Source organism: Eschrichtius robustus, chromosome 4 (assembly GCF_028021215.1).
Source record: "Eschrichtius robustus isolate mEscRob2 chromosome 4, mEscRob2.pri, whole genome shotgun sequence".
Classification (NCBI taxonomy): Eukaryota; Metazoa; Chordata; class Mammalia; order Artiodactyla; family Eschrichtiidae; genus Eschrichtius; species Eschrichtius robustus.
The window spans coordinates 68,264,856-68,287,141 of record NC_090827.1 but is presented as its reverse complement, the minus strand read 5'-3'; positions in this window follow the sequence as shown (position 1 = coordinate 68,287,141).

Genomic DNA, 22,286 nt, shown 5'->3' with positions numbered 1-22,286 from the left:
TTTGGAGTCAGTGAGGTTGCAGGGGTGTAATGAAAGATATTCCCTAGAAGAATTGGTCCCTCAGAAAATAGCTTTCTAAGCAGATATCTGTTTGCAAAAGTTTTCTTTTATATTAAGACAAAACCCAAATCTCTGTAGCTTAATAACTTGCAGTGCTTTGCATTCCATACATCTCACATGAAGTCTCACCATTATGCTATCATATATAATATAACCATCACAGTGGAGTTTAAATACATGAATGTCACTGACAGATTGGAGAGAACAGGGGGGAGGGAACAAAGAGAAATGAACAAAGAACAAATCTAAATGACTTCAGGCTACGTAAGGTCTTTAATTTAGCCAAGGTGTTATCTCATTAGCTAGGTGTCTTTATGCCCTGAAGGTGTTGTCATTCTTTTTTTTTTTTTTTTTCTTAGAAACAAATTACTCAACTGGCCCTCTTGTTATACAGCTGCATCATTCAGTAGTCAATTTATAGGCTTCTCACAGTTTATAGCCTGAGGACAGGAGTGTCAAAGGATGGCTCAAATTTATCATGGATAGTGTCCCATACATCTGGGACATACAGATTAGTGATGGTATGTCTAGGTATGTTCATCTCTCAGTGCATGGTGGAAGTTTTTCTCTTTTCAGTTAAAATTTTTCATCGAAATAATTTAAAGATATTAAATGTATAGTTCATTTCAAACATGACCTTGGAAGTAAATTACTGCTGATCATTTAAAGCCAAATTTATAGTCAGAAAACTTCTGTCCCTGTGAATATCACTGTTTTTGCAGAGTCAGTACAGTAATGAATAGAATATTTGTGAAGGAATAGTTGTTGTAAGAGAATAGAATATTTTCTATGTTCGTGCTCTACTAGTTTTGCTATTGTTAATTGTATGTAAGGTTTCAGATATACACAAATAGCACCACAATGTTTTAACTTTTTCTAGTATTAGAATAGGCAGAGAACTTTACTTTCTGATATCACACAGATTCCTTTGTATACATCCCCACAGAATGTTGCTCTCCAATTAAATGTCATAAAAGCTCTTGGCTGGGAGCATTGCAGATTGCCAAAAATTTCCCCCTGAACTTGCAGCTGGTTGTGCCACAAGGCATACAAACCATCCAATTCCACAGAACTTTTAAAAACGGTTTTATATCAGAGATTGCCCTCTATTTTCTTTCCAAATAGTAGCATTTCTCCACTTCTCCATACATTCTAGGCATAATTTATATGCAGATAGCCTTCTTATTATAAACCTCGATCCTCCTCAGATGAAGCTTACAGAAGATTCTAAGTGTACTTTTGGCTTGCTGACAACAAACATATTTAGGAAAGAAAGACCGAAACTTACAAAAGCGTCCTTACAAAAGCTAAACTGATTTCAAGCCCTCTGAACTAATCAGACAGAATTAGCAGGGAGGAGTGGAAGATGATGAGAGAGCAATGTGTTAAGTGTTAAGCATATCATTGTGGTTTGCTTCCTCTCATGGCCTGACAGCCTTGATCAGCTAATTAGGAAACCTTTACCCAAACTAGTGTCAATTTGTTATTTAACTCCCGTGGGAAATTTTCACAGCTAGAAGTCACTTGTGTGAGAACATGTAGTGATATTTAGCTTGAAAACAAGGAGACTTTAAAAAAGATAGGAGAAGATAAAGGGAGGACATTCTTTACAAATCATCCTTTTTTTGTTATTTTATGCCATATAAACGATAACCTTCAGAATGAGAAGAGACATTCGCGTGCCATGTGTCAACTTTTGATCATTTGACATATAATGTGAATCATATAGCTGATTAAATCCGTCTCTTATGCTAAGTATGAAGCTTAATTATATCAAAATCGCCAAAGCCTCACTGGCTGCTTGGGTCTGACTGACAGGAACAGCATTTACTGTCAGGTTTCATCTAAGCCTGTCCCTTTCACGTCTTAGAGCTTTCATTCATCAGACAGTGTGAATGTTAAACCCATCTCTTGGGATGGGATTACTCAAATAATAATAGTGAAGCACTCTGTCTAGTGATGTACTTATAATTTTGAAAGCGAACTACAGTGGGTACCAGCACAGGAATGAAAGCAATAGCCTGCCTGGAAGCTTGATCTTTGATTATTTCATTGAGAACCACAATTTTTAAGGGGGTGTTAATTCTCTGAATGACACATTTTTTTTTTTAATTTCTAGGAAAAATAAATGGACTTTCACAAAATCTAAATATTTAGAGAACGCCAGCATATAAAGTAGTTCCAGAAATAAAATACTAGATTCAAATATATTTAAATCTTGAAGATTTTATTCCCTTAAATTTAAAAGGAAAATCTTTAGACAAAAACATTAAAAAAATTCATTTTTAATCTTTCAAAATACTAAAGATGAATTTAAGATAACTTGAAGAATTCCAGGTTAGAATAATGAAAAGAAACAAAGTTAATTCATATTGCTCACTTATTATATACCAGGGGAAGGAAACCAGAATATGTCCCACCAAAATATGACTTTTTGCTGTAAAAATCACTTTGAGCTGAAGGCAATCAAGGAGTAAACACACAGAAAGCTCCCCCCTTTCTGCCTAAAGTCACGAAATAAATTTTCCTTTTACTGGAGACATCTCTTATCATCCAGAGATGGCACCAGAGGAATCTGCAAACAAATCTTGTTAAATTAACCCTTATCTTCCTACTTGAGGAAGATAAGGACTACCTAGCCCTAATCCCACTACCCTTAGCCCAAACCCCATTGTCTTGTCAGTTCTTCACAAATTTATTGTTTCTTTGTCTCGAAGGTATAAAAGCCTCCTCTAGTCACTTCCTAGGGTCTTCATTCTCTTGTGAAGGCTCCCATGTACATGCAAAAACTCAATAAAATTTGTATTCTTTTCTCCTGTTATTGTCTTTGTCAGTTTAATTTTCAGACCCTGCCAGGGACCCTTAAGAGAGTGGAAAGAAACTTTTTCCTGCCCTACATATGCATTGTTCTAAGCACTTTATATGTATTAAATCATTTATTCCTCATAACAACCAAGTGAGGTAGGTTTGTTACTATTTCCATTATGCAAATCAGGAAATAAAAGCTCAGGAATTATAAGTAACTTGCCCATAGTCATAGGTAAGTAGGTGTTAGAAATTCATTTCAAGTTTTCAGGCTTTAAAATGCTTCCAAGGTAGTATAATAGACTTTGTATATAATTATCATGATCATTCTTCCATGTGTTCATTGTATTTCCAAAGCTCCTTGAATCCACTTATTAGCAATTTATGGAGTTCTTTCAGTTGCTTCTCTAAGCATGGAACATGTCAAAAAATAATCAATTTTAGCAGACACTCTACTGTTGAACACCATACCCTTCATCCTACAGCCTGAGGCCATTAGTGGCTAAGGGATCTACTCTAGTAGCCCTTGGCATTTCCCTCATCCTCTGCTTGTCTGGAATGAACTTCAGAATCTAGGTGAGTACTGATTTTCTGTGTAGGCAAGCCTGATATTACCATATATCAAAAAATTGGAAGCCTGAGAAAATCTTAAAGAAATTTTTGCTAAAATGTTCTTAATTCAGACTTTGATTTCACAGGTCTTTCTCAAAAAAAAAAAAAATCCATTTGTTATCAGTGTAAGAATTAGAAAGCAAAGAAGATATGCTGGCTAATTAACAGGTTTAAATAAATAAAGATGAACTTTAAACACATGAAGATTAAAAAAAATTTTTTAATTATTAGGTTAGGTCAGTTATTCTTTTCATTTGACAAGTATTTGTTGAACCTGTTATGTCAGGATACCCTGCTGAGCTGCATCCCACAGACCTGCAAGACGTGTACTTGCGCAGCCTCAAGCCTGAAGAAAGAGCCTGGAGTCAGCAACAGAGACATAAATAGTTTAATGGATGGGGGGAGATCTTACATGTCTGAAGCAAGGTCCTGCGGTGACACCCCACCGTGTGCAGCAGACTGTGGGCAGGACAAGGCGGCAGTCTTTGCTCCGGGGAAAGGAAGAGGGAGATTAGCAGTTATAGGGGGAATTGACAATGGGTTGGTTCATCAGTTACCAGGGAAACCAGCAGAGGGGCATAACCTCCACAGCCCCTTTGATAAACATAGTAGAGAGTTCTGATCTAAAGCTAGAACAATCATTAGCTGGGGCCTGGGGCAAGTACGTAGGAAGGTCAGTCACGTGAATAGGGTGTAGGTGAAGCAGGCCCTGGTAGAGCAGGGGATGTACAGAGAGCAAGAGAACAGCCATAGTGAGTGGCCTGACTATAGAGTACGCCCTCACCCAAATGGAGATTTCATTCTGAAGGATGAAAGGGCTAATGAACAAATAAAGAAGTAAATACAGAAATGGTCAAATGATTACAAGGACAAACAAAACGCCAAATTAGAGGACTAGAGGGGTTGCTGGGAAAGGGAAGGTGGCTATTTTATCTAGAGTGGTTGAGGAATGATTCATTTATCTGTGGTGACCTAAATGGGAAGGAAATCCAAAAAAAGAGGGGATATATGTATATGTATAGCTGATTCACTTTGCTGTACAGTAGAAACTAGCACAACGTTGTAAAGCAACTATACTCCAATAAAAATTAATTAAAAAAAAAAAAGTGACATACTCCAAACCCTAGAGAACATTTCCTGTGAATACAAGGGAGGTGACCTACTAGTTAGAAGATTAAGTAGAAATGCCCTGAGGCAAGATCATGCTTGAGGAGATCAGGAAGTTTCAAGGAGGGCAGCAGGGCTGGGGCAAGGATGAGTGAGAAGGCAGTGGATACAGATGGTTGTCGGAAGTGAGCAGAGGGCCAATTCATGCAAGTTCTTGTAATAACCTTGAAATTTACTCTCAGTGAGATTGGAAGGGTAGGGAATTACATGATCTGAACTACATTCTGAAAAGGCCAATCTGTATGTTAGGTGAAAAATAAAGGGGCTTCCCTGGTGGCGCAGTGGTTGAGAATCTGCCTGCCAATGCAGGGGCACGGGTTTGAGCCCTGGTCTGGGAAGATCCCACATGCCGCGGAGCAACTGGGCCCGTGAGCCAGAACTACTGAGCCTGCGCGTCTGGAGCCTGTGCTCCGCAACAAGAGAGACCGCGACAGTGAAAGGCCCGCACGCCGCGATGAAGAGTGGCTCCCGCTTGCTGCAACTGGAGAAAGCCCTCGCACAGAAACGAAGACCCAACACAGCCAAAAATAAATAAATAAGTAAACTACATTCCTTTTAAAAAATTTAAAAATAAATAAATAAACAAAAGGGGACAAGGTTGGGAAGAGAAAGACCGGTTAGGAATCTTTTAATTAAGTGAAACTAACTCTAAGGAAGAATGGCATAGGTAGTAAAAAGTAGTTGGAGTCTGGGTATATTTTGAACATAGATTTCAAAGATTTCTATTAGTTCTATCAATAGAAAATACCAATGGAGTGAATATGGGGAGTGAGAGAAAGGGGTAACTGATGACCCCAGGTGCTTGTCCTGAATGGGAAGAGTGACTTGCAATGAATTGAGATGAAGAAGAGTGTATGAGGAACAGATTTAGGGGATGAATTAAAAATTCTGACTTGGACTATTTATATTTAAGGTGCCTATTAGACTTCAAGTGTAGATATCTAATAATTGGTTGGAGAACAAGTCTTCAGGTGAAGGCAAAGGTCCAGGCTGAAGGAATAAATTCAGAATCACCTGCATAGAGATCACAATTAAGATTATGAGATTGGATGAAATTCCTAGGGGAAGGCAAGGAGTCTGAGGAATGATCCCTAGGGCACTACAACAGGGAGAGCTTCAAAACACAAAACAACAAAAAACAAAAAGCAAAACCCACACAATTAAATAATTGAGTTAAAATCCGTGATAGTCCAGTAAAAAGAAAACTAAAAACAGAAACCCTGGATTTAGCAGTGAGGAGGGGTTGTTCTTAACAAGAGATATTTTGGCATGGGAGGGGCAGAAATGCCCATATGAACTGGTTTCAAGAGGGAAAAAGACAAAATAATTACGAAATAGTGAATGAAGTGAATGTAAAACTATCTTGAGGTTTTACTGTAAAGTAGAACAGAGAAAAGTGATAACGAAACCAAGTCCCCCTAAAATCAAGTTCCTCTGCCGAGTTTATGCTTAACATTATTCCCTTTCTTGTCCATTACCTGTTCCCCTCAAGACTGAGAAGTATCACAGAAACGGGGGTGTTGAAATCCAGCAGGACCCTGTGGGGCCCTCCCAGTACAAAAGCCTTTCTGTGTCCCCTGTTTCTTGTTTGTAGGAAAAAGGCTTCAACCTCCTAGACCTTTTCTGAGTTCCAAAGGGCAGATTCAGAGAGTTACTAATTAGGGGAGGGAGGCAATGCAGAAAGAAAAGAGGAGAAGTCAAGAAACAGTGTTACAGAGATGAAATAGGGTCCTGGTTCCTCTTTAAGGCATATGCATAACAATCTGATACATATCTCTGAGGTCTTCTACAGGAATGAAGGTCCCTACGCAGGTGGAAGATGATAAATTTAGGCTGAGCACCAGCACTGGACCCCAGACTTCTCAGAACCAGCAGGCTGCTAATTGAGATTCCTGAAACACCCCCCTGTTACCTCACCACCAACCAGTTAGAAGGAAGTCACACACCATGCAGCGCCCACCCCCCCACAAATTTGCCTTTAAAAACTCTTCCCTGAAACCCATTGAGGAGTTCCGGTCTTTTGAGCACAAGCCACTTCTTGCTGGGTCCTCGCAATAAACCTTTCTTTGCTCCAAACTGATGTTTTGGTTTGTGTGGCCTCACTGTGCATTGGGCGCATGAACTTGGGTTCAACAACAGTAACAGCCAGACATGCTCAAGGAAAACTTTTATTTTTTATGGGAGATTCTGTAACACATTTTTATGCTTTGGAGAATGATCCAGCCAATTTTGAAATAAATAAACGGTTCAAGAGAGAGCCAAAGCCAATTGTTGAAGTACTTTTTTTGAAAAGGAAAAGGGGCATGAAATTCATTTTGCAGGTTTGGGCTTTGAAAGGAGCATGACCTGTGTATATGATGGTTCTCAATGCCATCAGGCCCACTAACTCTGTCTGTATCAAATATTTGGTAACTTGCCTTTATTATGCAAAAATTATATTTCTAAAAAAGGTAGTGTCTTTGCATTTAATTTCAAAAATATCAACGTTATGTCCTAATTGCAATCAAAATGAGAAATAAAATAATTTATGACAAAATAATAATTCTTTAGCTTAATTTCTAAAACATAATTACACTGGAAAACCTGATGAAATAGTTAAATGACTGCACTGTCAAAGAGAATCTATGTTAATATAACAAGTACAGATATGGACTGACACGTGTATTATGTTTAGATCCAATTATCTCAAATATAATGAGCTATGTTATTTGGCTGACTTATTTTCAAAAATGACGAGCAGCTATTGGTAAATTTCTGAACAAATTAAAGTAAAATCTTCCCTCAAGAATATATGCTTAATGAAATTCACTATAAATTCAGTGTGCATTAAAGACAGGTAAATTTTTCGTTATGCTTACTTTCCAAGTAGAATTATGTTTTAGACACAGGTAATTATAAACAGATATTTACCTACATGAATGCATGGCAAGACATTTAAAAGTTGTAAGACATATTAGAAACACTTTTTTGAGGGTATTACTATCACATTTGTTGTAGTTTTTGTAGGATTACTGGTCTCTGCCATCTAGAAGCTAGTATCACCCTTACCCGCAAGCATTTCATACATGAAAATAAACCCAGAAATCTTTAGGAGACTGTGTGTTGATGATGAGCATCACTGATTTATAATAAGAAAAAAGGCAGAAGAAATGAGTAAAAATGCTGGTTGGCTGGCTAAGGTGGAGGTGTGAGGGGAGTTAATTCTGTTTATTAAATGTGAGAATGGGGGAGATGTATTGCAGATTGCAGAGGAAAAACCTATGAGTAAGAGAGATAATAAACTAGGAAAACATAGTAAGATTTCTGGAAAGAGTTCTGGGCTCAAATATTGCTGGTGATCGATCCCAAAATGATGATCAGGCATCATGACTCTGTAACTTTTTCCTTGCCAAGCTAGCTGCACCAGTTGGACTTATCCAGACTTTGGTTTTTTCCCAGGTGAGAATTGATGGAGGGGGAACATTGTAGATAATACAGCAACAAGGTGGAGTATAAAGTGGTTTATTTCTGTGGCATAACATTAAAACTGAAATTTTTAGGATGGAGGGACAATAATTCTAAATAAATACCAAGCCTGCTATAATACATGCCTGATAGAGTAAACTAGCCACTACTTTATGAGGTAGCAGCATTGTCAAAGGAGAACCTACTTTTAGTTGATGTAAGATAGTTCAGAAGGAATATTTCAGAAGATGAGGGCATAGGGATTTTACTGAGATCAGGCTGTAGGAGAAAGCAGAGGAAAGTGACATAAGGGACTATAAGGGAGAATGACAGCAGGTACTCTTTCTTCCCCCAACCCTGAAGGGACAAGAGGAGGGACCCAAAGAATGAGAGAGAATTTCATGAAGAGACCACTTGACAGAAGCTAAGACCTTTGGTCTAGAAAATGCCAACCCATAGAGACCCCACAGGGAGGGAGCCTGAGGGATAAATATACGACTCATTCTTCCATTTCTCTCTGATATTCTGTGATTGCCATTGGCTGCATCCAATCAGAAGCCAAAGTACAAGAAAAATGTTGATTGTAGCCCATGTTGGTCAGCACTCTGGGGCACAGAACTGAGTAGAGAAATCTGGAGAGTGAATCTGAAGGGATGGGAGGTGGGGTCAGGTTACGGGAAGCACAGACCTCTAACTGGATGAGAGTCTAGGTTGTGAGGGATGACCCAGGAGTCCTGAGACTTTGTGTGGCCTTCATGAAGAAGGTAAAGCATAAGATTAAATTAGTCATAATGGTCTCCTTGGTAAACTGTGATGGGTAGCTGTGAATATTGGAGTTGAGGGAGAACAGAGATAGAAAACTCTTGAAGAAGCATACGGAACTCTCTTGCCCACTCTTCAATTTGTTGTGCTTTAGATAATACTTTACACATATTTAGCTTCGTAAAATTTTTGATAAATTACAAATGCAAAATTGCATTTAATACTTAACAAAGAACAACTTAATAATAAAAAGAAAATTTGGACCCAGCATTTGTTCGTGAGCTGGGCTATGTTCCATGTACATCATATGAATTAATTTGTTGATATCTTATATAAAGCCCCATGAAGTGTGTAATGCTATCATTCTCATTTTCTAACTGAAGAAACTGATGCAAAAAGAAATTATGTAACCTGCCATGCTTACACAGGCAGTTAATGATAGAGCCAGAATCCAAATCCACCTTATATTCACTATAACAAACCTAACAGATATGCAAGAAAATGTAATACAATCACATTAATTCTCAAATATGAGAGGGCCAATACTAGTAAGGGAAAAATTCTGAATTGAAAATTATTTTAAAATGTAATTTCAAAAACTGCATTTTAAAGTTAAAACATTAGTAATCTGAAACATTAATAGCTCTATTTCATTTAATGGGTAAATTCATTACAGCTTTTTAACTACGTGTAAAAGGAATAGAGTAAGGTGCTGATGTGTGCAAAATCCAAAAGTGGATTCTCTGCATTTAAGTCCAAACTCTGTTGCTAAAGCCTTAGACAAGCTCTCTAAGTTTCTGAACTCTCATCTGTGAAATGGAAAAACTAATATTGTCAAACAATTGGTATTGCTCTGGAGGCATAAATGAGGTATGTGATGCTCTTAAGAGATGGTCTGGCCCATAGTTACCGCTCAAAACATGCTGAGAAAATGACAAGTCAGGAGTTCATATCTTCAAGGGCTGAAGGGAAATCCTAATAATAATGTTAAAGAACAAAATTCAATGAGTAAAATGTAAAGATGTATTTGGCTTTATTCAACAATTCATGAGTTGGGCAGATTCCCATCTAGCAAATAGGAGTCTGAGGAGCTATACAAAATGGAATACTTTCATAGTCAGAAGGAGGCAGGGCAAGGAAGTTATTCTAGCAAAGAGTGCATTGTTTCAGGCAAGGTCACTTTCCTTTGGGGAAAGGCAGTGGTCAGTCAGGCAGATTACCTCACTAGTGCTGACCAGGTAATTCCAGATTGACTGGTTAAAGGTCACATTGCTGTGAGAGGCTGGAACTGAAATTAGGTTAGGTATAAGTCTTGGATTACTGATGTGGGGCTTAGCACAGGTGAATCCATTTGGGGCTTGTTGTTGTTTTTTTAATAATAATAATATCATAAATATACTCACACATTAATAACTATTTGTTAGACCTACCACTTTGATCATAGAATTGCTATTCAAGAAAAACAAGATTTTAATAAATTTGAAGCATATCGTTACCTGAATAATTGAGGTCTATGTTAATGAAACTTCTGTGTAATCACTTTAAGTTATGAAATATAACTGAATTAGATCATGATCTTTTTTGGAGGGGTTGGAGTTATAAAATAATTGTCAAAGAAGATCATCATCACAGTGACTTAGAGAAGAAAAAGATTTTTCATTTAAAAAGTGGCTAAGCTCCACTTACTAAAATTTTATATATGTATATTTTTATGTATATGTATATATGTATATTTCCCAAATCTAGAGCCTTAGCCAGAAAAAAATAAAACAATATTCTGTAACAGTAAAATTGCCAGGACATTGTTAAAACTGAAGTTCTAAGAGAATGTTAATTTTATTAAAACTGCTACTTAATAAAAAATCACGTGAAATTTTCAGTTTGTATATTTACTGAACCCTTTATTGTATGCTACCAACTTGGGACAAATATGCTGACATATTTAGATCCTTTAACTCAATAATGTGACTTGGCATCACATGCCTATGACCCATCCATTTTCAGTGACTTCTAGATCACAGGCTTCGTGCTCAGTGGGTCCTCTAACTTCATCTTTCCATTGGTAAAGATGGGCAAGGCTTAAGCATCGCTGCTCCCAGACGTTTCAAGTACTTGATAACTTTTTATTTTAATTGTGATTTGAGTCTACTTACAAATGTACAGAATGAATAATCAAAAGAACTCAATGTACTAGGATAATGTCTCTTGTTCTAGGAGCCTTGCTTATTAACATTTTGCCTTTGTATTAACATCTGATTTTGCATTGCCATCTCAGTTCCCATTTTTATGTAAATAATGACTGACCTCTGGCACTCATGTGTTATTAAAAATGCACACTTGGAAGCACATGTATTTACTAATTAGAACGACTCAGAGGCTTTGCAGGAACAGTAAAGAACAGCATTCGTGATGGTTAAGTTTTCCCACTTCTTGCTGTTGCTTAAATTTTAAAATGTTATTCTTTGTTCAACTAAACTCTATTCACTTTTTAAAATAATATTTTAAGAAACAGCACCAAAGATGCTTGGCAAATAATTTAATGAAATGTTACTCAGTGGAGCTGAAAAATTCTGAAAACTCAATAAATCTAATATAAATTTGAAATTTGACGTTTTGCTGCTAAGTTTTTGTGTAGGAGAATATAGACATTTTTGTTATTGTGTGCAAGGCTTAAATTTCATATTTGTCAATTACATCAATAGAAGTTAATTTACAAAATAGAGCTCATAAAGTCATTCTTTAGAACTTTCCGATTCCAATTAATTTTAAATCACTTGCTGCTTTAAAAAAACATTTAAAAATCTAGTTTATATTAATTTCGAGTCACTCATAGAAAAATTATATTATTAATCTATTTACTTTTGTATTTGAATGGATTAAATATTAACACATTGGAATTTCATTACTATTTACAGACCATGCCTTGTGTTACTGAGAAAAGAAAATGCCTTAGGACATCTTATTATTGATGGTTTGGTAGAGTGAACTACCTTTAAAGTTGGTAATGTAATATTAATAACCAGTATGAGTTTTTTAATTAGATGCTTTAAACATTTCAAGTTTTCTTTTTCTTTCAACTAATCAAAGAAGCAGAACAAATATGCACAGATTCAGTTCATTTCAAGCACTCTTACATTTGGACATTCGTGTGTTTATGTGTGTGTTTTAAAAATATAAAAATTACTTTTTTTCTGATAAAAATGTAACATTTTCATGTTAAAAAAACAGAAAACAGGAATTAACAATTTTAAGTTAAAGTTGCCTACATACTAACCACCCCAAAATAATTACTTTTAATAATTTGTTACATAGTTTCCCAGAATTACTTCTTATATAGGTATGGGTATGAGATACCATCTCCCCTGCCCCCCAAAATGTGCTCAAATTTCCAAAATATTTTATAATTTTGTTGTTTTAAGTTAACATTATGTGGTGAATATTTCATAGGTTAATAAAGAATTGTCATTGCCCTTATAATGGTTAACCAGCTTTATATTATATTGAGGTATCATAATTTATTTAACCAAACCCTTTCCAATTGACATTTTAGTTGATATTGCTATTTTGACATCATAAATAGTACTGTGAAAAATATTTTTGTACATATTTGTACATTTCCAATTATTTTTCTTTGCATAAATCACCAGTGGTGAAATTGCTAGGTCAAAGTGTATGCACATTTTTAATTTTTATGCATATTGCCTTCTAGAAAGGTCAATAGGATATGATAGTGATTATTTCCACATACCCTCACCAGTTAAAGTGGGTTAAAGTGTCAATCAGGAGAAATGGTATCTCTTTATTTAACTGGCCTGTTGTTGTTTTTTTTTTATTACTGATAATTGCAAGTATCTTTACATATGTACAGTGTAGCTTTACAGGACTTTAAAAAAATAATGTTTATTTGTCATATGTATGGCAAATTTTCCCCAGTTATTTCCTTATCAGTACTTTTTATAGTGATAGGTATTATTGTTTGAGTGAAATTTTAATTTTTATGAAATACTGGTTAAATTAAGTTTTGAAGTACAAATGAATGTGTGGACCATTACTTCCACAGAGTGAATTTTTTCTTGGATTTATTACTTTAGCTAATATTCAAAATTCAAGAGGTCTTTCTTTTCAAAACAATGTAGCCTTGTATTTTCAGACACTACTCTCTAAAGCCAAGGGGAATGTGCTAATCTGTCTGTAAATCAACTGCAGTAAAAATTATGTACTTTAGCTTCTCCACTATTTGCTCCCCAGTGCAAGGAATCTCTTTTACCACTCCAATCATCCTTTTTCTCATCTTCCATTCCCAAGATCTGTATATGTGTACTGATTGGGCATAGGTAGCTCCAACCCATGTATTTTCACAAATATATTCTGTATTTGTTGTGACAGAACATTTTCTTGAGAAATATTGTTCCAGTATCTACTGAGAAGTTACTGAGTTTTTGTTTCTAAGAATATTTATGATAGTCATCAAAATTTTCTTCATTAAATAAAAGATAATTGAAGCAACCATCCATAATATTTTATTGTATCTATATCAAGGTTTTAATGATTTACACAGAAAAAACAGATAAGACATTTTCTCTTATATAAGAGAGGTGAATGCTGTGGTCTAAGGACAACAGATTTTTTAATAATAAGTATTATTTTAAATTGAATAGTAAAATTTTTTTTGAAAAAATTTCTTACTAAATGTAAATTTTAAAAGGAACTGTATCAAGAAGCAGGGAGATTGGGGCTTCCCTGGTGGCATAGTGGTTAAGAATCCGCGTGCCAATGCAGGGAACACAGGTTTGAGCCCTACTCCGTGAAGATCCCACATGCCATGGAGCAGCTAAGCCCGTGCACCACAACTACTGAGCCTGAGCTCTAGAGCCTACAAGCTCTGGTGGCGCAGCGGTTAAGAATCCACCTGCCAATGCAGGGGACACGGGTTCGAGCCCTGGTCCGGGAAGATACCACATGCCACAGAGCAGCTAAACCCATGCACCACAACTACTGAGCCTGTGCTCTAGAGCCTGCGAGCCACAACTACTGAAGCCCGTGTGCCTAGAGCCCGTGTTCCACAACAAGAGAAGCCACTGCAGTGAGAAGCCCACGCACCACAACGAAGAGTAGCCCCTGCTCGCCGCAACTAAAGCCCACACACAGCAATGAAGACGCAACGCAGCCAAAAATAAAAAAATAAATAAAAAATAAAAAATTAAATTGTGTTGGGGCTTCCCTGGTGGCGCAGTGGTTGAGAATCTGCCTGCCAATGCAGGGGACACGGGTTCGAGCCCTGGTCTGGGAGGATCCCACGTGCCGCGGAGCAGCTGGGCCCGTGAGCCACAATTACTGGGCCTGCGCGTCTGGAGCCTGTGCTCTGCAACAAGAGAGGCCACGATAGTGAGAGGCCCGCGCACCGCGATGAAGACTGGCCCCCACTTGCCACAACTAGAGAAAGCCCTCGCACAGAAACGAAGACCCAACACAGCCATAAATAAATAAATAAATAAATAAAATAAACCCGAAGTTTAAAAAAAAAAAAAAAAGTAAGCTGAAATATTTAGTTTAAAAATAAATAAATAAATTATAAAAAAAAAATTAAATTGTGTTATATCAGAAGGATGAGAAAGGGTAAAAGAGTATAGGTGTGGGCTATATAAGAGGTACATTCTCACCCATTGTAACTGTTAAATAGAAAACTCTACAATTGGCAAGACAAAAATAAGTGGAGTGCAATAATTAGGAACTGAAATAGCAAAAGAAACATTGGAAAGATTTAAAATATTTGCCTATGAGGAGCAGAATGGGCAAAGAAATGGGTCATAGCATGACTCTTGCTCTTATGAAGCTTTCTGTAGTATATAATTTTTAAAAATCTATGTACATGCTCTTTACGTTGACAAAAATAATTAAAATAGTTTTGTTAAAGAAAACATTTCAAACATTACCTCAATACATGAAATATCACAAGTTTGTTGTTGCTCAAACCCTTGAAGATTATCCCTCTCATTAAGTGGCAGTACCTCTTCTCAGAAAAAGACAACTTTAGAACTATTTTAAGGGTAAATGCAAGTATTTGTAAGAAAACATTCCTCTGACGTGAAAAATTCGTTAACACATGTATTATTTTTATGTAGAAAATTAATATTTTCTTAATTTTTTTCTCTCAGACTTTAAACTCCAGTTCTCATACTGGTAGTTTTTTAGTTCATTTTTCCCTCCCCCATTATTTTAATCTTAAGGCAGTGTAGAAGATAACGGGATTTTAATTCTCCAGAAAAACTAATTATGGAAAAGATGGCATGGCTTCAAAAAGATTTTGCACAGCACCCACATCACCAAACCAGCTTTGTTTTCTTTGGCACCAGCAGGTACTTTTATCTTTCTTTTTTATTTTGACTCTTCTTTTTTTTTTTCTTTTTAAACTGCATTTATCAATGTCAAGGTACTCTCACTTGCTCTATTAAGCCTTATGATAAGACATTTAAGAATAACGATTTTTTACAATCCAGGGAAGCACATCAGTCAAGGAGTTGTGTTCAGAAAGGGAAAACAATGTAATTGGACTTTAGATCCATTACCTCTACTGTTGAAAAACTAAAAGTAAGTCATCTTATTTTCTTTTTAACCGTACTTTGTTTAAGTACGTTAATATAAGAAACAGCAGTTTTACCTTACAGGGTAACATTAAATCACATTTTGCAAAAATTGACAAAACAGAAGAAATTGGTGACATCCTTTGTAAAAAGAAGCAAACAAAAGACACCAGAGTGATTTTTTTTTTGGTCTGTGAAATATATTAAAACTTTGCTGATGACAGTTGGAAATCAAAACATTAAAACTTTTAACATAATAAAATAGCTGTGTTTGTGAAGATTTTTTAAAAGTTTCCTAAACCAATAAGAGAGAAAAATTGAAAAGTAGTGAATATAATACACATTAAACATCAATTGAAAATAGGAGTCAGTGTGTTAAAAAAAAATTAAGAGGTTGGTCAGGTATAAAGGAGTTCATCTTAAATTTCTAATACTGTTACAGTATGTATAGCACAGCTGAGGTAGGGTGATGGACAATATGACCTCTTGAAGCCCTTTACAATCTTAAGGTTCCAAGACAGTTGAACAGACTGTTGAGATGATGCAACAGCTGCATATAACGAGCCACTGGCTTTTATGATTATTGAACTTAATATTTTTCCTATATATATAAGATTTATTGATTGATGCATCCAAGCATAGAAGTACAACAGCTTTAGATTAAACTAAATTATTCAATATTCACTGTAGAAAATGGAGTCCTCTAAATCTACTTAGAAGTTGGCAATATTAACCTAAATCTAATCATTAATCATTAATCTAATCATTAAATCTAATTATTAATCACACCCAATACCAACTTTCTGATTGTCTTCAGGACTGTTTAGGATTACTTTCTTTACAGACATCAAAGTACAAATTTCTCCCAATGTGAGTCTCAAGTTTAACAATTTTAAAATAATTGTGACTTCAAGCATCACTTTGTTATTTTAAGCTAATGAAAATTAAATATTTTGTTAAAAGAACATGTATGCTAGTCAAGGATTTTAAAAATAAATATAGATTCAATTCTGACTTCTGTGTGAATGATTAATCAGCTTGCATTTGGATTCTTGGTCCACCTTGCTGTTTGAGTTTCTTAATTCCAAATGTTTATTAAATATTTTGATACATAATGACCTTACCAAATTTATTGTAATTACTTTTGGATAAAGCCTTTCTGTTCTCTATCCTGATTTTTAATACTACTCTAGAACCTATTAACTTATTCTTTAAGTATTTCAAGAATGCCCTTGCCTTCAAAATCTCCATGTTCTTATCTATTCTGCTGATCACCACTGTAATTATCCTATTAAAGAACAATTCTGATTACTTCAGAATTTAAGTAATTAAGTAATCCATTTATATCACTGGACTTTGAATAAAGCAGATTATCCTCCATAATGTAGGTAGGTCTCATCCTATTATTTGAAGGACTTAACGGAACCAAGACAGCCCAGCAAAGAAATTCTTGCCAGTTGGTGCATTTGGACTTGAACTTCAACTCTTTCCTGAGTCTCCAGGGTGCTGTGCAAGCTGCTCTGCCATTTGGGCCATTATAATGAAACAGATCTAATGGTTCTCGAAATGTTAGTGACAGTTAAGGATGCCGTTCACTGTTGCTCTCTAGGTGAAGCACAGTGCAGGCCCTTAGGATTTTGGAGCAAAGCCCTGCCATCCTCTATGGATAGCTACTGTCCTTTAGAGAAGCAGCTTTGGCCAGCTACTGGGCCTTAGTAGAGACTGAACACTTAATCATAGGCCACCAAGTTACCATGTGATCTGAGCTGCCCATCATGAACTAGGTATGACCTGACTCACCAAACTATGAAGTTGGGCGTGTAGAGCAGCACTCTGTCATCAAATACAAGTGGTATATATGATATCCAGCCTAAGAGGACTTGAGGGTACAAGAAAATTACATGAAGAAGTGGTCCAATAACCCATGGTCTCCACTCCTGCTACACAACCTTCTCTCTCCCAGCCCACACCTATGGCCTTGCGAGGAGTTCCTCATGCTGCGTTGATAAAGGAAAAAAAGACTCATATCAGGTTTACAAATGGTTCTGCATTATACGCCAGTACCATCTGAAAGTGGACAGCTGCAGAACTACAGCTTCTTTCTAGGACAAAGTATAAATAAACAAAACTGATCAAGGGTGGATTTGTTATAGTTAATTTTACGTGTCAGTTTGGCTGGCCACAGTGCCCAGATATTTTTATTTGGTCAAATATTATTCTGGATGTTTCTGTGAAGGTGTTTTTTGGCTGAGATTAACATTTAAATCATTTTATATATGTGTATATACATATACACACATATATACACATATATGTATATATAAAACATATATACATATATATAATACATATATATAAAAGATATTTTAACATCATTATCTGAATATATTTTGTGCTTCGAACTTCCATGCATTGCTAAAGGAAGATCCTCTGACTGAATTTTGCCCCTCCCCACTCCATCCTAGAATAGGAAACACACGTCTATTTTTCAAGGCCAAACTAAAATGCTACATACTTCTAGTTTTACGATAAAGTCTAAAAAACTGTGTGCTTGAAACTGTGCTTGTAGTTTAAAGATGCAGCACCAAGCGTTCCCAAGAAAGCCCATGGAAAACATCGAGGGGTTTTAGTAACATGTAATTTAATGCAAAACAGAACTCAAGACAAGAAAGGGGACTGTCTGTGAATCAAAAGCAGGTTTAGAAAAAGAAGTAGACAAGAAACTGCAATGCTTGCTACCGCTGAAAATCTCAGCTATTACCCCCAAATTGCCCCAAACTAGACAGGTTGCTACTGTTGTTGCAGCTCAGGAGCCAATGTAACCAGGCCTGGAAGGCTTACAAACACAGTCCAAGGAGAAGATGGGGTAATTGTGATGCAGGGTGTGATCCACAAGTGGGAAAAAACAGACCTCAAAAAATGAACACAAATAAATTAACAAAGAGAAAAATGTAATTCAAGGAAATGATTAATAGAGAAATCAGGTAATAGCTTCAAAATAAGAATGTGTGGGAGTCTCAGAGATAATGAAGGGACTTGCATTCAAGGGGCAGGGGAAGCAAGAAGAGACAACGACAAATACATGTTGCTATTTTTAGACCTAGGAAAAGGAAAATACTGCACGCAAAGAACAAATGAGGACACTGGAAGATCAATCTGAAGAATTATCCTATTTAAGAATAAATGTTACCACAATTAAATTGTCCCACTTGAAAATTTTTAAGAAAAAAAAACTGAGAATTGAAAAACAGCTTGAGAAGTTCTGGGATTCATTTAATACCAAACTTCGAAGAAATAAAGTAAATAGGGAAAAGCAATGGTTGAAAATAACAGCTGTTACTTTGTCAGAACTGCAGAAGAAAAGTAATCCTCAGATTCACGACTTAGAACCATGCTTAGTATTAGATCTATAGAGACAGATAAGCCAGATTCCATCAAGCTTCATCCCCTTACTTGGGGAGGGATGAGTGTGAAAGTCAGACCTGCATGGAATATTAATTCTCTATATTGTCATCTACTATCAATCTCCTTCTCCAGGTTCTGTTCTCACTTTTACTATGTGTATGTAAAATCTAGAGTATGTAAAATCTATACTCCAGATCCAACCCACTTTCCTTTGCTTATCCCATTATTATCCTCATGCTAAAAAAATTTATTGTTCATAGAGTTCTCATAATTGCTTGTATGCAATCAATAGATAACAAATACCCCAGACAAGGAGTAAATATAACACTTGGTGAACCTGTTAAAGGAAATAGAAGGCGTTGTAGATGTAAAATGAATATATGTGCTAAAGAGAAGACTTAAGTGTTCCAAGAAACAGTAGCAATCCCATTGGTTCATCTCGCATTCTAAATTATACATACGGGTTCTACATTGAACCAATAATAATATAACTAGATATAGACAATTGCAATAAGGTAATTTGTCATGAACTACTGAAAATTATATCTATTCAGATGTTCCAAAATATTTCTAGGATATTATAGAAATAAATGAGTTTGTGCTGTTAGCATTACTCTCTTTTTTATTCTCTCTGTATTTATTTTGTTTATGCAAAGCAACTTGCTTACCTAAATTTCATTCTAGAATGATATAATACCAAGGTTGAAAGAGTCCTTCAAAGGATTTTAACCATGCATTCTTTTACATTTTTCAGGAAGTAGACTTGGGTTTTCCTTTTGATAAATGTATTGCTTATGAAGGTAATAGGTATTTTGTGAATAACAGAGAAACCAGCATTCGGGTAGTACTAGATATTCTATCATGATAGACTTCCAAATTCTTGTACAGATAAGAGATGTGTGATATAAACCAGATGCATCTTTTTCTCTCTTTCTCCTTATGTTTTTTAAGGCTCTAAGAGTGGGAAAGCAGAGAGAGTTTATTCTTTCAAGGTAATATTCAGATCCTCTATCAATGGGGTATATACTATACATGAATTTCTAATTGTCATGACATGCTAAGACTAAACATGAATATAAAAAACTGGAAGCCATTTGGAATACTCTTTTATTCTTTCATGCATTCTTTCACATATTAAAGTCTACTATGTCTATGGCATAGGGATATAAAGATAAATGGAATAACTCTCCTGTCTTTATGTCTACAGTGTGAATCAAATTTGAACATACACATGTATATTAATATGTATATTGGAGTTTCAGAGGGAGATCTCATAGAAATATAAATGAAATGTATAGTAAGGAGAGTTTGAAGTTAGGGCTTCATAATGCATACACTTGATAGAAGGTTCATCAGATGGAGAAAGAGGGGCAGAGGTGGATATTGCATTCCAGCCAGAAGAATGTGTTCGTAAACAAGGCTGAGGCAAGAAAGACAGTAGGAGTTCCAAACACTGCAAGCGTTTACTATGTCTAGAGAACAAAATTTATATGTGATTGTGACATGTTTGGGCTGTACCCAGGTCATTATAGGTCTTGTATACCAGGGGTTGGATTTTATTTTAAAGACATAGTGGAAACAATTATACATAGTCAAACAGAAAGATCATCTAGTGTGTCTTTTAGTAAAATCAATATGGTCGCAGTATTGAGCCATAGTTTTCAATTATTTTTCGTTTGAGAATTTTTTCATATTAGAATAGACTGTAATAATGTTGCAGTTTCTCAGCATTGAGAACTCATTTTGTGAAGGATGGGTTGAAGTCACGCAAGGCGGAAAGCCTGAATCCATTTAAAGCAGTGATTCTCAAACTTTAATATGCATATGGATCACCTGGGCATCTTGTTAAATGCAAATCATGATTCTTTAGGTCTGGGGAAGAGTCAGAGAGTCTGCATTTCTCACAAGCTTTAGCAGAAAGTACTGAGTAAGAGTATATTGCTCTTTGTACACCTAAGCTAAAAAGTCCAGTTCCTGTTTATAATCACTTTTCTCCAATTCTGGAGAGAATTTTTGGTATCTCTCAGGCTAAGAGCATAGTAAATATCCTGTACAATATAAAGAAAAAAGCCATAGCCTGAATCCCATAGAATAACATCTAACACTGCTACCAATTTTATGTAAATCTCAGAACTTTCAAGTAATCTGTGCCTGAACTTTTTGCAAAGTGATGACCTAAAATTCAAATACATTAAATGTATGCTCCTGAGAGAAATTCTGAGTGGTTTTAGAGTTCAAAATGCTTAGAATATTCTTTTTAATCTGCATGCATTTTACTTTCCCACCTGTATTGTATAGCTTTAATGAGAATTTCAGGATAATCTTTCTAAATCCCTAGTATCTTTCTTCCTATTATCTCTCAGGACGAGCCAAAAGGAACATCTATCTATTGCTATTTACATTGATATGTAAATTTGGTCATACATATTTTATAGAGACATGTAAATGACTCAGCTAAAGCAGATTCACCTGTTTATCCCTTGGATTGATGTGTGTACCCCTCTTAGCAACACAACGATTGCAGATACCTGCTTAGCATAAGCAGCTTATTAAAATGCAGTAAGGAGGAGAATGCCTTTGTGAGCAATTTTCTTATAGTATTAATAATCCTGATGGAAAAACAATACAACACAGATATGGACATTTTCAGTAGTGAACCATCTAGACTTTTTCACTGTGAATTAATGCAAAGGGCTTAATGGTTTCAGGGAGGTTAAGGCCCAATGAAAGGGTTCACATTACTAGAAAAGGCAAAAAGGGAAGTAGAATGAGAGATTTCTCTTTGACTTGAAAGGAAAATCCATGGAAAATAATATAGAATTCCAGTTGGGAACTACTTGAATGTTGCCAATGAATGATATAATTTTTGAAAAACTGAAATAAATCTTTCGCTTTTTTTATTATAAGACTTTTTCAGATTTATCTCATTGGAGTCTGATCAGAAAAAAATTAAAAGAACTAATTAAAACTTTGATTTCTAAGTAAAGTTAGATCTTATTGTCTGTACCGACAGTTTGTGACAAATTAGTGTTTTCAAAATTCGAGGATATCAAAATAAATATGATGACAAGAGTGATCATGGATTTTTCTATATATTCTTAAATAACGTTTCCTTAAGAAATGTAGTATTGATGTTTATTTACATTAAAAATTAGTAACACTGACCACTAAAATTGAGATTTGTTAGTTATATTTGAATTATAATTTCAATTAGTAATATATATTTCTGTTAGCATGTATATAAACAGAACTAGAAGGAAGTATCATCAAAGAAATTTCCAGTCCAGAAGTCTGCTTCTGTTTATAGCAAATTTAGCGTAGATAGATGTCTTATTTTGATAACTGTATGTCTACTTGGGCATTAAAGACCAGGAAACGTCAGACTTGACTTCTTTTTGTCATCTTCCATAGTTAAGTCTCTATAGGCTGCCTCCTTTGTGGAACATATTT